Here is a 13,970-nt window from a genome sequence, read left to right on the forward strand (position 1 = left end):
GGGTTGAGCAAAAACAAAAAAGGAGAGAAATAACTCATTGGACACAGACACAGTGTTGTCATTGTGGCGGGGGGAGAGAGGTTGGTGGGAGCTGGAAGAGGGTATGGGGGATAAATGGTGATGGAAAAAATAGAAAAAATAAACACTGATACTTTGTTCAGTTATTAAAAAACTTCAGTATGTTTGGCACACCTTGGTTATATGAATTTGCTTTTTTTTCAATGTAAATTTTATGATATCTAAACACCAATAAGTATTTCCAATGAAAATATAGTATCTGCACTGAGATGAGGAGTAGTTATAAAATACATACTAAATTTCAAAGACTTAGAACAGAAAAATGCACAGATGATGTCATCTATGTATTTTTTATTACATATTGAAATAATAATATATATTGGATTAAATAAAATATATTATTACAATTAATCTCACTTGTTTCTTTTTACTTTTAAAGAATGTGTCTACTAGAAAATGTAAGATACATATGTGGCTTGCATTGTATTTCTATTAGACAACACTATTTGGGACATTATGTGGACATTGCAAATACACAGTTGAACATCCCCTTAGGAATTTTATAGAATGGTGATAAACCCACTGCTATGGTAGGAAGAGATAAAAGTCATTCACAGGACACTATGGGGACATAGATGAGTAGCAACTAAATCAGACTGAAGTCAAAGACAGTTTCCAGCAAAAAGAGATGGAAACTTGAGCTGACTTTTGAAGTTTGAGTATGGATTGGATGAAGAAATAAGAAAGGATTTCAAGGAAGAGAGAATGGCATGTTCAATTTCATTGAAAGAAGCAGTATAATACAATGACTAATCCAGTATCCTCACCCTTTGGGTGATACTCAAGCTGTACCACTTACTAACTATAGGGCCTCAGGCAAGTTACTTAACTTCTCTGTATGTTTCTTCCTCTTTGAAATGGGGATAATACTATTGTCTGCTTCCTAAGGTTATTATGAGAAATGAATGAGCTAATATACTGGTCAGAACTGTGTCCAATGCCACATCAGTGTTTGTTGTTATCATTGTGAATTAGAAAAAACAATAATTCCATTATGGTCAGAGTCAAGGATTTATGCAAGGGAATAGTAGGAGATGGGGCTATAGAGGAGACCAGGCATTAAGCTTTCACCTAAGAAGTTTGAACTTTGATCCTTGGAGCAGTAGAGGATAAGTCACATCAGGCTGAAGGGTAGCAGAGTTTAGGGGGACTAAGGCTCTAGGTAAGAGATGAGAGGCCAATTCAGCAAAACTATTGAGAAGTCACTTTTCAAAAGAGGACATACAGAAGACCCAGAGACATATGAAAACATGCTCAAAGTCACTAATCATCCAAGAGATGCAAATCAAAACAACAATGAGATACCATCTCACACCTGTCAGAAAGGCTATCATCAACAAATCAACAAACGACAAGTGCTAGAGAGGATGCTGAGAAAAAGGAACCCTCTTGCACTGTTGGTGGGAATGCAGACTGGTGCAGCCATGTGGAGAACAGTATGGAGTTTCCTCAAAAAGTTAAAAATGGAACTGCCATTTGACCCAGTAATACCACTTCTAGGACTACACCCCAAGAAAGCAGAAACACCCATCAGAAAGGATATATGCATCCCTATGTTCATAGCAGCACAATTTACAATAGCTAAGATTTGGAAACAGCCTAAGTGCCCATCAGGAGATGAGTGGATTAGAAAACTGTGGTATAGCTACACAATGGAATACTACGCCGCTATAGAAAAGAAGGATCTTTTACCATTTGCAACAGCATGGATGGAACTGGAGAGCATTATGCTACATTATGCTAAGTGAAATAAGCCAGTCAGAGAAAGATAAATATCACATGATCTTACTCATATGTGGGATATAATGATCAACATAATTTGATGAACAAGAATAGATCGAGACAAGTAGTAGGAGACTGGGGGCGGGGTTAGAGAGCAACCAAAGGACTTGTATGCATGCATACTAGCATAACCAATGGATGCAGACACTGGGGTGATGGGGCCTTGCCCGAGGTGGGAATGGCTGGGGGGGGGGGGTCAATTGGGGGAAAAGGAGATATATGTAAAACTTTAGACAAAAGAAAAAGAAAAAAAAAGATGTAGAACCTGGGGCGGGAGGAAGCTATTGAGAAGCGATGCAGGGGTATTGTGAAGGTAGGGCAGGGCATGAATTTTGGGGCAGCGGTTGCTAACTGCTCCTGAAATCTTTATCTGCTTCTTTGTAGGTCCCAAACTAGACTTCGTTTCCCAGGCTCTCTGCTATTACCTGTCGCCACAGGACTGAGTTCTAGCTAGTGGAAGGTAAGTGCATGGGATGTGGGCCATCCTTCATGACAGACCTCCTGTTATCTCCCCTTTTGGCTCCAGAATGTCTTCAGAAGGGCAATCTTGGGAAATGAGTATTGAAGATGGAAGAGCCTTCCTGGCCACTGTGGGTTGCCATTCCTCTTTTCCTACACACACACTTAACAGTGATTAACATGTACTAGTACTAGTAACATGGACTGTTTACATAAGAAACAAATGCACTTTTTAAAAAAGCCATTTTATAGTCATACATTTGGAAGAATGTTTGATACAGCAGTTAGCCTATGCTAATATATATATATATATATATATGTATTATATATATACATATAATACATATATATTATATATATATATATTATATATATTATATATATATATATATATATATATGAAGTGTTTAAAGTGCTAAAAGCATTTTTATGAAGTAAAAAGACTTAATGACTGATAAGATATGGGAATAATAAGAAAGTTGTCACCAAATTCTTTGAGTAGTACAGTCCCATATGTTATCTTGAGTGCAAATATAAACGGTGAGCCAATAAGTATTTTCTTTGTGACCTTGTCAAAGCATATTTTTGATCAGTAATGAAAACAGTAAGGCAGGGACGGGACTAGAAATTTGGTTAGGTCAAAAAAATTAAGCATATACCTAAACTAAGCAGAAAAGAGGTCAAGTTTCATAAGAAACTGAGAAAAAGACAATTGAGACAAGTCACTTGGTTAAGGTGCAAGTCAAGTAGATTCTAACATTCTGGATAAGCAGGTTTTGGGTTCCTAGAGCATAGAGTGTTAGCAAGAGCCGCTCTGACATTCCCAGAACTATGAAAATTGAATTCTGATTTAAGGCACCCTGAGTGAATAGGCAAGGGCTTCTGGAAGGAAGGTCAAAGCCTGTTGTCTCTTAATCTCTAGAAATCTAGATGCAGCTTACCCTTAGGATGGAAAAGGGCTAAGTCTTCCCGGGGCTCTAAGGACTCTTGCTCTGTATAATGGAAAAAGAGATAAGTCTTCAAGAGATTTTAAAAAATATGGTGGTTCCATCGAATAAATACAAGATCAAGTCAGACCCTGCTTGTTTCTACCCAGCATCAGGCCCAGGGCCATTAGGCCACAGCCTATTATCTCTCATGCCTTCACCAATCCTAACCTGCCAGGCAATTCAGCAGAAGCTTACTCAGGGCCAGCACGGAAGAGGTGTGAGATGAATGTTGCTGCTGCCATTCCGGTAACTGGTGTGAGCTCTAGACTTCATCATGATATGATAATTCCTTCTGACACTTGTTTCAGATTAGGAACCCTATTTCTTTCCATTAGATTTTGCAAATAATTTTCCTTATGCTGTTTCTTCACAGAGGTGATACATTTTCTTCATCACAATTTTTGAAAATGTGCTGTGAAAAAAAAATACAGTGTGCTATCTGCAGTACTCTTTCCTTTGTCTTAAAAAAGTGTTCTAGGGGAAAAAATGACAAGTACCATACAAGTTGTGAAAATGGGCATTTATGACTTCTGACAAGGCTCTCTTAGCCCCTGACTGCTCTGGACTTTACCAGCCACAGTTGCTAAGGACCAGCAGGTGGCAAGATCAGTCATTCCCAGTTCTAAATCAATGACCTTCTTACACCTACCCCAGAGTGTATCAGAACCTGGGCACCCACTAGCAGACAGGGTCTGAGATGTACTTGAGCACTCACTATGTGCCAGATACTGTTGTATACAAGTCCAGTATATTAATTCACTTAATTCTCCTAACAACCCTCTGAGGTTGGTACTATTATTTCCATTGTGCATGTAAGGAAACTAAGGTATACAGAGGTCACCCAGATAGAAAATGGTGGCCAAGTTATTATTCTTTGCCTGTTCTGGATTCTTTACAGCTGCTGTTCTTGAAGTAATGACTGTGTCTGATCTTGGGTGGATAAAAATCAGCCGGTCAAATATTAGGAGTCCTAGGTCCACCAACACATGATCTCTTGCATTAGATTATTTTCTTATAACAACAGAACAACAGAAACAGCAGCAACAGCAACACTATCAGCAAACATTTAGTGAGGACTTACTTGTGTCATGCCACATACAATATTAAGTTCTTTCCATTTGTTACATCAATTTAACTCTGATATTCAGTGGGCACGAGTTGAGCTGCAGTCTCTCCCATTAGCAACCTCCTTAGGTCCTTAGTCATTTAGGCTGGACTGCTCTGATGGTGGTTTATAGCTCAGGGCCCTGATTGAACTGGAGTTAGAACTTGGTTTTGAACCCTGGGTACTTGACCATACATTGCCCATTTTCTCTCCCTAAGGAACTGGACTCTAGTTGTTACCTAGGGATTGCTTCTCTCTGGATAAAACCTACCTTTCCCTCCCTTCCCATACTAAGAACCTGCCTGATACCCATCCTTTAGTTATTCACATCTTAGTTATTAGTCCTATGTTTACAACTTACCTTTGGCTGTTGTCTTTTGCATAGCTGGTCCCTTTCCTTGGGGACTTGCCAAATAGCCAGGACAGTCCCTGTAGCCTCCGCTCTCTACCAGTTAGCTGCTGCAGCCATCATGTCTCTTGTCAAAGCTAATGTGGGTCACATATCACCTACCAACAGAATAGTTCCCTATCTATGACATAGACTAGGAAATGCCTGTAGGTGGGGACCTGGTCTCATCTTCACTCCTGTGTCTAGCACATAGAATATTCCTAATATGTGTTTGCATAATGAAGAAATGAATAAATAAATAATGGATATTGAAGGATATCAATCTTCATTTTCTCATCCTACTGTTAAAAAGGCAATACCTCAAAAAGCATACCAGTTCTAGCTGATAAACTGACAGAAAACTTGACACTGCAGGTTATATTTCTCCAGTAAAATTTTCCATTACATAAATGTAATTAATTTATTCCAAGATAGTAGAAATGCATTGGTGCAGTATGAGTATGAGATGAAGGGGATTTAAAGAATACAATAAAAATAGCAGTTGAATATGGTTAACATAATCTAACCCTGGGAAGATTAAGAGCTTTCAATTCATATGAAAATTGAAATCTACACACACACACACACACACACACACACACACACACACACACACATAATTATTAAAAATGAAGGCTGTTTATAATGAAATGCTATCACCATGCAAAGTTAGCACGGGGTATAAAATAGACAAACTAACAGTATGGCAATAGCTGGGGTGAAGTTATTTAAATGGAATTCCATAGAGTAACTATTTAGTTCAAAAATGGTCAAATGACACAGTAGTTGGAGATATAATTAAGAATTATGTTCTTAAAAATTGTGTAACAGAAGGTAATTAATATCTATCTGGAGAGGCTGGATTTTTAATGAATCAGACACGACTCTGCAGAGAAATGCTCAATGTTGCCCTCTACTTCCATCATTCTCTGTTTAGCTAAAAACTCAGCAGACAAGGGGCCTCCTGGTGCATGGAATCAAGTTTTACATTTGTGAACAGAAAGAAGGCATCCACTGCTACTCTTTAGCACACTTGGAATGCTGTGGAAGGACCAGGGAATTTCTGGAACTCTACACTAAATTGAAAATGTGTGGATTGGTATGTTTTTAAAACAATGAGTCATTTCCAAACTCTGGATTTTTTATTTCCCATTAAATTTGCTAAATTATAAAGTGTTTTTTAAAAAATGAAGCCATACTCAGAAGTGGAATATATCAAAAAGATAAAAGATAAAAGTGTTGAAGTGGAGGGTCGGGAGCCTTGAGAAGACCCCATCTGACCCCTCTTCCCACTGGCCTCTGAGGCACCCTGCAGTATTTCTAGAATGCCTTGAAGCATGGTTTGAAAGCCACTCAATCTGGAGCAACCCTCTTACTTTTCAGTTGTGGTTACTAAGATTTAACAAGTTAAGAAACCTTTAAAAAAATCACACAGACACAAGAATTGGCACAGAGAGAAGAAATCAGAGGTGTTTTCACAGCACCCGACTTTGGTGCCTTTGATCTCACTTTGTCATTGCCCTATCCCCAGGAGCAGTGCTACTTAAAGCCATTGCCCTGTCCCCAGGAGCAATGTTACTCAATGCCATTGCCCTGTCCCCAGGAGCAGTGTTACTCAATGCCATTGTCCCGTCCCCAGGAGCAGTGCTACTGGATGGTCCATGGGTGGTCTGTATGAGTATCATCTGGGAGCTGGTTGAAAATGCAGTCTCAGGCTCCCCCACAGACATGCTAAGTCAGGATCTCTGGGCAGGCCCCAGGAACCTGCATTTTAGCAAGGTCTCTGGGTGATTCTGAAGCACCCTGAGACTTGAAAACCCTCCTGCCTTGCTTTTATTTCTGGCCCTCACTCTCCAACTACCAAGCTAAAGAGTAGTGAATGTTTAAATTATTCAGAAATAAAATGTTTTCCTGAAGGAAAAGAAAAGAAGTCAGGGGAGGAAAGAAAAGATAATTACCCCAGAGCATTAATCCCTCACCTCAGGATCCATTTCAGTCATTTTTTTTTCAATGTAAGCATCTTTGTTTAATGATGGCATTATGAAAAGGACTAATACATTCTGCTTGTCTTCATTCTTGTTACTTCAGCTTTTGTATGGGTAAACTGAAAAATCATTTTTTTTAGAATAACATGTCTTCTTGTTTCTTATACAACATCTCAATATATAAAAGCCAACCGGCCAACCAGCCATTAGCTATGACAGACACTGACCACCAGGGGGAAGACACTCAACGCAGGAGCTGTTGAGCTACAACAACTTTGTAGAGTGCCCTCTAGTGCTCCAGGACCCCTCAGGGGATGTCAGACTGCTGGTTTCAGCCCGATCCCCAAAGGCCAGGCCAAGGGACCCCACCTGCCAGAGGAACCCCGCTCACTCTGCAGATGCCCTTCAAGCCCCAGCACCACCCCAGGTGTGGCTGGCTGGGAAGACACTGGGGGAGGTTGGTTCCAGGGCATGTCTGGTCCATCTCACCCAGTTCTGCCCTGCTGGCCACCTTCTAATTAATTTACTTTAAATGTGCATGAATCCATGCATTGGGCCCCTAGTCTATATATATAAAAGCCTAAGTGACCTGCTGACTGGCTGACCGGCCGACCAGCTGACCGGCCAGTAGCTATGACACGCACTGACCACCAGGGGGCAGATGCCCAAATGCAGGAGCTACCAAGCTGCGGTGACTTGGCAGCTGTGGTTCTTGGTTGACGCACCTGGAACCAGAGAGGAGGGAGCCCGATTCTGGGTTGCGTCACCCAAGAACCGCCCTCTTGCAATCGGGGACCCTTTGGGGGATGTTGGAGAGCCAGTTTCGGCCTGATTCCCACAGGCCAGGCTAAGGGACCCCACTGGTGCATGAATGCATGCACCATGCCTCTAGTGTATTATATAAATTGGCTATTTAAATAGAAGGGTTAGTGCATGCAGCTATGTAGCACACAAAAGACAGCATGCAAACATGAACACAGAAGTAGTGAACTTTTAAAAAAGGTATGTCTCTTACTTTACAAAAGATATGCCATTTAGATTTTCACAAATAAAATCATATATGAACTTGCTACTATTTCAAAGTCATCTCTGGTATCATGAAAGCCCATGACAATGAGGAGGGTATGAATTACTTAAATTGTGTGGAATACGGAAACTACGCAAAAACATTTTCATAAACACAAAGAGATAGAGTAACTAAATGCAATCTTGTGGATTTGTCCTTATCTGCTCCTCTTTTAAGAATATATATATATATATATATATATATATATATATATATATATATATCACTCATTCATTACTTTAAGTTAAAGTAAATGATTTTCTGCCTCTTCTAAAAAAATCTTTGGAGTAAATTAAAGATGATCGGAAGTATCACAAACTCAGGATTGAGAGTAAGTGCCCTGAAGGAATGGATTATTTTTAGAATGTGAAAGAATAGCCAAGGTCCATGTTTAGTTATTTTTGCTTTGAATAGAAACCGAGTGCAGTGTGTAAGGATATAAAGCTATTCCCCACATGCAAAAATTCTGTAGGCTTTTTCAAATGAACCCTTGAAGTCAGTATTTTAACTCCGTTACTGAGACAACTATGTATGTGTTAGGTTTCCTAAATGGGATTCTCTGTTCTCAGAACAACCTTTCTGAAGCCACAACAAACAAATAGAATTCAAAGTTCTTATGCCTGATATACTCTGACTATGCCCTCTTTCATAAAATACATTACCTAGTTTTTATGTTTCTCTGCACATTATATATTGCTAGAAAAGATATATTTCTTCTAATTTAATCCAAAATACATGATTAAAAAATCTAAATGAAAATTGTAAATACAAATCACATTTATAAATTCATACATATGAAATCATGATTTAACACAGCATAAGTTCCTCTAGATATTTAAAAATAATTTATGGGTTTTTTACTTCATAAATCTTTGATAACAGCATTACCTCTGAACAAGAGATTGTGTGGGGTTATACAGTATTGTCAACTCAAAGTTACAGTGTTTGGTTTAACACATATACTATGCCATAGGTTACAGTTGAGATTATTTTGAAATCTCTAAACTGCTCAGCAGGCGAAAACAAGCAATGAAGCCCACTTCTAGCTCATCAGTGCTTGGCTTTGAGTCATCTAAGCTATAAATCAAGGAAGGTGAGAAAGAACATTTGCCACTCTCTGGGGCAGCATTTGAACCTCAGGAGTCCCCTGGAGATTGAGCCAATTTATCTCCCACCATGCTCTGCCATCAACCCTCCACTGGCATGGAATCCACAATGGAAATGTGCCACACTTTTTACTCCAGTCCTTTTATATACACCCGCCTTCTTCATATTCTTTTTGGAACTGAATTAGTTACTGTTTAAAAGAATGGGGGCCCTGTGCTAGGGAAGGGTGGGGAATAATGACAAACAAGTCCATTTGTTTGGAAGAAAATGGACAGAAACAGAACAATAAACACACAAGTCTGCTAGAACAGGCCTTCAGTTTACCAACACAAAGGATTTTCTTCATGACTTTCTTGGGCATCAGTTGTATTTAAAGATAGAGTTGCTAATAATTTCCTTTCCCCTTTACTTGTTTAATTATACAATCGGATATTAAAGCATTTGGCCAAAAATCTTGCCCAATTTTAACTATTTTATTTTTATTTTAACTGCTTCCAATACAGATTGGAAATCTTGATAAGTACCTAATAAAATCTGGCTTAATACTACACAGGTTATACTAGTATATTCATACATAGTATAATATCTCCAGCATGTAACTATGTCCACCAAAGCTCCAAAGTAACAATATCCGTGCCCATCATGGTGTCTCAGTCTCAGTTCCCACTAAATCAAAAAAGGATTTGGGTACAAGTAATTTATCTAGGAGGTGATCCTAGGAAACACCATGGGGAATAAAAAAGTGAGACGGGAAGGGGAAGAAATAATTGAGAATGCTTTATTGAATAGATTACTGGGGACCCTCTGAGAACTTGTAGAACATGCCTCACAATTGTCCCAGTGAGGCCCGGCTGGCGTGGCTCAGTGGTTGAGCATCGACCTATGAACAAGGAGGTCATGGTTGATTCCTGGTTGGGGCACATATCCAGGTTGGGGGCTTAATCTTTAGTGTGGGGTGTGCAGGAGGCAGCTGATCAATGATTCTCTCCCATCGTTAATCTATCTCTCTCTCTCTCTCTCTCTCTCTCTCTCTCTCTCTCTCTCTCTCTCCCCCTCTCTCTTCCTCTCTGAAATCAATAAAAAATTATTTAAAAAATTTATCCCAGTGATGGGAGAGAGGGTTGTGGTTTTTACTGATGTACTCTCATTCCTTATTGCTTATTGGTTGAGGTTTGCTCCAGTCAATAAACTAAAACTTCTGGCCTGGCCCATGTGTCCACCTACCACCCCAAAGCTAAGGGTATAGGGACAGGAAATCTACAGTGTCTGCTCTACATGATATCAGATGTTACCTCCAAGCTGTATCCACAACATAGTATACAGGATCTTGTACTACAAATGACAACAAAACAAACAGATGCACACACTGTATGCAAGATTTGATTGTGTTTGCAAAACTTCCTATATATTTTTTTCATATAAACTAAATTCATCCCTCAAATTTTAAAGTAAAATCCTACCTATGGCTAGAAAAAGGTGGCATAGAAATTTCTCAGTTTTAAAAGATGTGCTTTGGGTTCAATTCCTAATACATGTACCTAAAACCATTTCTGTTTCAAGGGCTTGCAAAGCCAAAACAGCAAGTCTCAAAACTCAGTGCATTTTTATAATTGGATATTCTATATTTACAAGCAAAAACTGTAAAGGAGTAATTATAATACAATGTGTGAACTCATGAAAGAGGAGAATTTTCCTTAAAAAACTACCAATAACATGTTAATGTTAATGTAAAGATCTGTCACTCAACAATAAAGAACAAAAAAATCATTGACACATAATCCAAGGTCTGAAGTTTTTCTATAGTTAACATCATGAAGGCCCTCTTGACATGATATTTTATATTATTCCCACAAGACTGTAAATAGTATCTGAATGTGCACAGTATCTCAGATTCATTCCCAGGAACAATTGGCCATAAAATCCCTGTCCTGCATATAGCAACTTCTGGATCCTTCCTCAGAACTGCCTCGTACCTGTCAGATGCTGCCCAGGATAAGGCATAGCAGCCAGGATGGCCCTGGAGAAGGAGGAGACAAATCATTGTATCCTCCCTTTAATAGGATGCTCAGGTCCCACCTCACTGCCATCCTGCAAGTGCAGTGCCTGCTCAACTAGTTTGCTCCCTCCAGTCCAACTACTGCCCTCAGAATCATACTCAGAATGTTTCGCTTGTAAACATCAGAGCACAAAATGGCTTATCTGAAATAAATTAAGATTTTGGACTTTGGAGCCAAACAGAGTCTCATCTCAGCTATGTGATCTTTGGCAAAATTTTTATTTGTTTCCCCATCTGCAAAATGGAGATGGTAATAGTACCTTCCTCAAAGTTTGTTGTGATGTGTGTACAGTGTGTAGTACTTAGTACTCAAGAAATGCTAGCTGCTGCTATGATTATTATTATTACACAAGGAGGGAAGGAAGCAAGCTACTGAACAGGTGGGCTCCTGGGAAACTGGAAAAAGGCTTAGGGAAATCTAAGAAGCAAAGAGAGTAAAAAAGAAAGAACTGTTACCATTTGCAACAGCATGGATGGAGTTGGAGAGCATTATGCTAAGAGAAATAAGCCAGTCAGAGAAGGATATATTCCATCACATGATCTCACTCATTTGTGGAATATAATGAACAACATAAACTTATGAACAAAAACAGATCAGAGACAGAGAAACATTGATCAGACCGTCAAACTTCAGAGGGAAGGCAGGGGAGAGTGGGCGGGGGTGCAGGGTAAGAGATCAACCAATGAACTTGTATGCATATAAGCATAACCAATGGACACAGACAACAGGGGGATGAAGGCCTGTGTTGGGAGGCGGGTGCAGGCTAGAAGGGGTCAATGGGGGAAAAAGAGGACATATGTAATACTTTCAACAATAAATAATTTAAGAAAAAGAGAGAGCTTTCCCTTTCTCCAGAGCGCTGGTTTTCACATTGCAGTCAGAGGACCAGTAACACCAAAGGAAAACTTGTTAGAGATGCACATTGTCTGGTTTCACTTCTGACCAACTGAAACAGACACTCTGGGGATGGGGTCCAGCAGTCTGTGTTTTAACAAAACCCCCAGGTGATTCTGATGCGTGCTCAACTTCTGAGAACCACTGCTCTAACTGCATAGCAGAAAGGGTAAAGGCTGAGCTGAGTTCAGTTAAGAAGGAACATTAACATCTGGTCCTCTTCTGGGCATTTCCATCATTTGAAATTTTTTGTCTATATTTTTCACTTATACACCATCCAGTCCGTGGGTAGGGTCTTTTAAAGATAGAAGTAGATAACTACCTTCAAGGTGTGGTTTATACTCTGTCCAAAGCCAGAGAGACACTAGAAAGACTCTTCTCAGGCCATTTTGACTCTTACTGTTTGTTTTATATATATTAGTACATAAAAATATATAATTATTTTAGTGCATTAACAATTATCATATAAACAAGCCAATCAGAATATCATGTACCATAGCCATTACCTTTCAGTATAAGAAGTGAGCACTAGCCACTCTTCAAATCGAATTAGAAAGCATACACGATTGTGTGATAAAGTGTATGCATTAATATAAAAATCAGATTTCAAATCTTAAGCTTTGTAGAATAACATTTTCTTATCCATATGTTTGACATCTGTAAAGACAACACTTTCACTGCTGAGAAATTTGTTTACAGTGGAATCTTATTTTAAGTATTGTCCTTCATTTAAAATCTTAACATTATTACATATGTCCTTTTGATTTTAAATGCATACATATTTACATAAAATGTTATTTCTCCCACTTGTTCATTGTTGAAATTGCCTTCACCAACAGTTATGCAGTGTCAAGATGGGAGCAGAATGTGTGGGAGCAGACATTTTTTGCAGTCAAGCTTTGCTAACATATGCATCTATTCACAAATTACCAATGAAATAATATATGTGTCTAAGAAAGAGTGCAGAAAAACTGACTGTTGAAGATGCTTCCCCTAATTCCCACCTATGCTAGCAGGAGAGAATATGAGAATGAGACGACCTTATTTTGGGCTCAACTTTGGCTAGATTAGATTACTAGAAATAAAAAAAGAAACTGATGGTGGTTTTTCTACCAAAAGTCCTATATAATTGTCCTGGGATGCAGCCTGTGCATTTTTAAGCTTCCCAAGTGATTCTGATGGTCATTAGAACAAATGCCTTAGAGGTTTCCCCTAATATAACCACTTCCTATTTTTAAAATATGGCTATAATCTGTACTGTCTGGTAACTGATGGGGAGAATCACCAGTTCTGGTCCTTGGTATTTCTGCCCATCCAGATGTTGGTTCTATTTTACATTAGGATTTTCTTAGAAGAGCTAGGCCAGGCAGTGACCCTGAGTTCCTTTCCCTATGTGTCTTAGTCCATTTGGACTGCCATAAAATTATACCACAGACTGAGTAGCCTATAAATAACAGAAATTTACTTTTCATGGTTCTGGAGGTTGGGAAGCCTAAGATCAAGACACCAGCATGGTTGCATTTAATGAGAGTCCTCTTCCTGATTCATACTTGGTGCCTTCTCATTGTGTCTCCACATGGTGGGAGGGGCTAGGGATTTGTCTGGCGCCTCTTTTTTAAGGGTATTATTCCCATTCATGAAGGTTCCACCCTCATGGCTTAAACACCTCTCAAAGTTCCCATCTCCTAAAACCATCACATTGGGCATTAGGATTTCAACATGTGTTTTTGGGGACACAAACATTCACACCATAGCACCATGCAAGGTAATATCTGAAATGTTATAATTTTCATACAAAATGAACCAGTATTGAACACTCATTCACTCATCCCATTGATTTATTTATTCACTCATGCATTAATTAATTATTCATTATGTATGGATGTATAAAAGTACAAACAAGTATAAAAAGACCTTAAGAAACTTATACTCTAGAAGATAATACAATGGACAATTAAAATACCATACAACAAAGGATAAGGTAAATGCGCTGAGGTCACACATTGAAGATGCAGGGGTCCCAGTTTGAAATGCCCAGGAATCTTTGTATGAGCTGCTGT

General features: G+C 39.0%; 1 protein-coding gene across 2 annotated transcripts in view; it reads right to left on the minus strand.

Annotated features, from left to right (window-relative positions):
• Window positions 1-13,970, minus strand: part of DMD (dystrophin) — a 2,362,317-nt gene that overhangs the window by 484,004 nt on the left and 1,864,343 nt on the right. The gene's annotated exons all lie outside the window — the stretch shown is intronic.

Source organism: Cnephaeus nilssonii (genome assembly GCF_951640355.1).
Source record: "Cnephaeus nilssonii genome assembly, chromosome: X".
NCBI lineage: Eukaryota > Metazoa > Chordata > Mammalia > Chiroptera > Vespertilionidae > Cnephaeus > Cnephaeus nilssonii.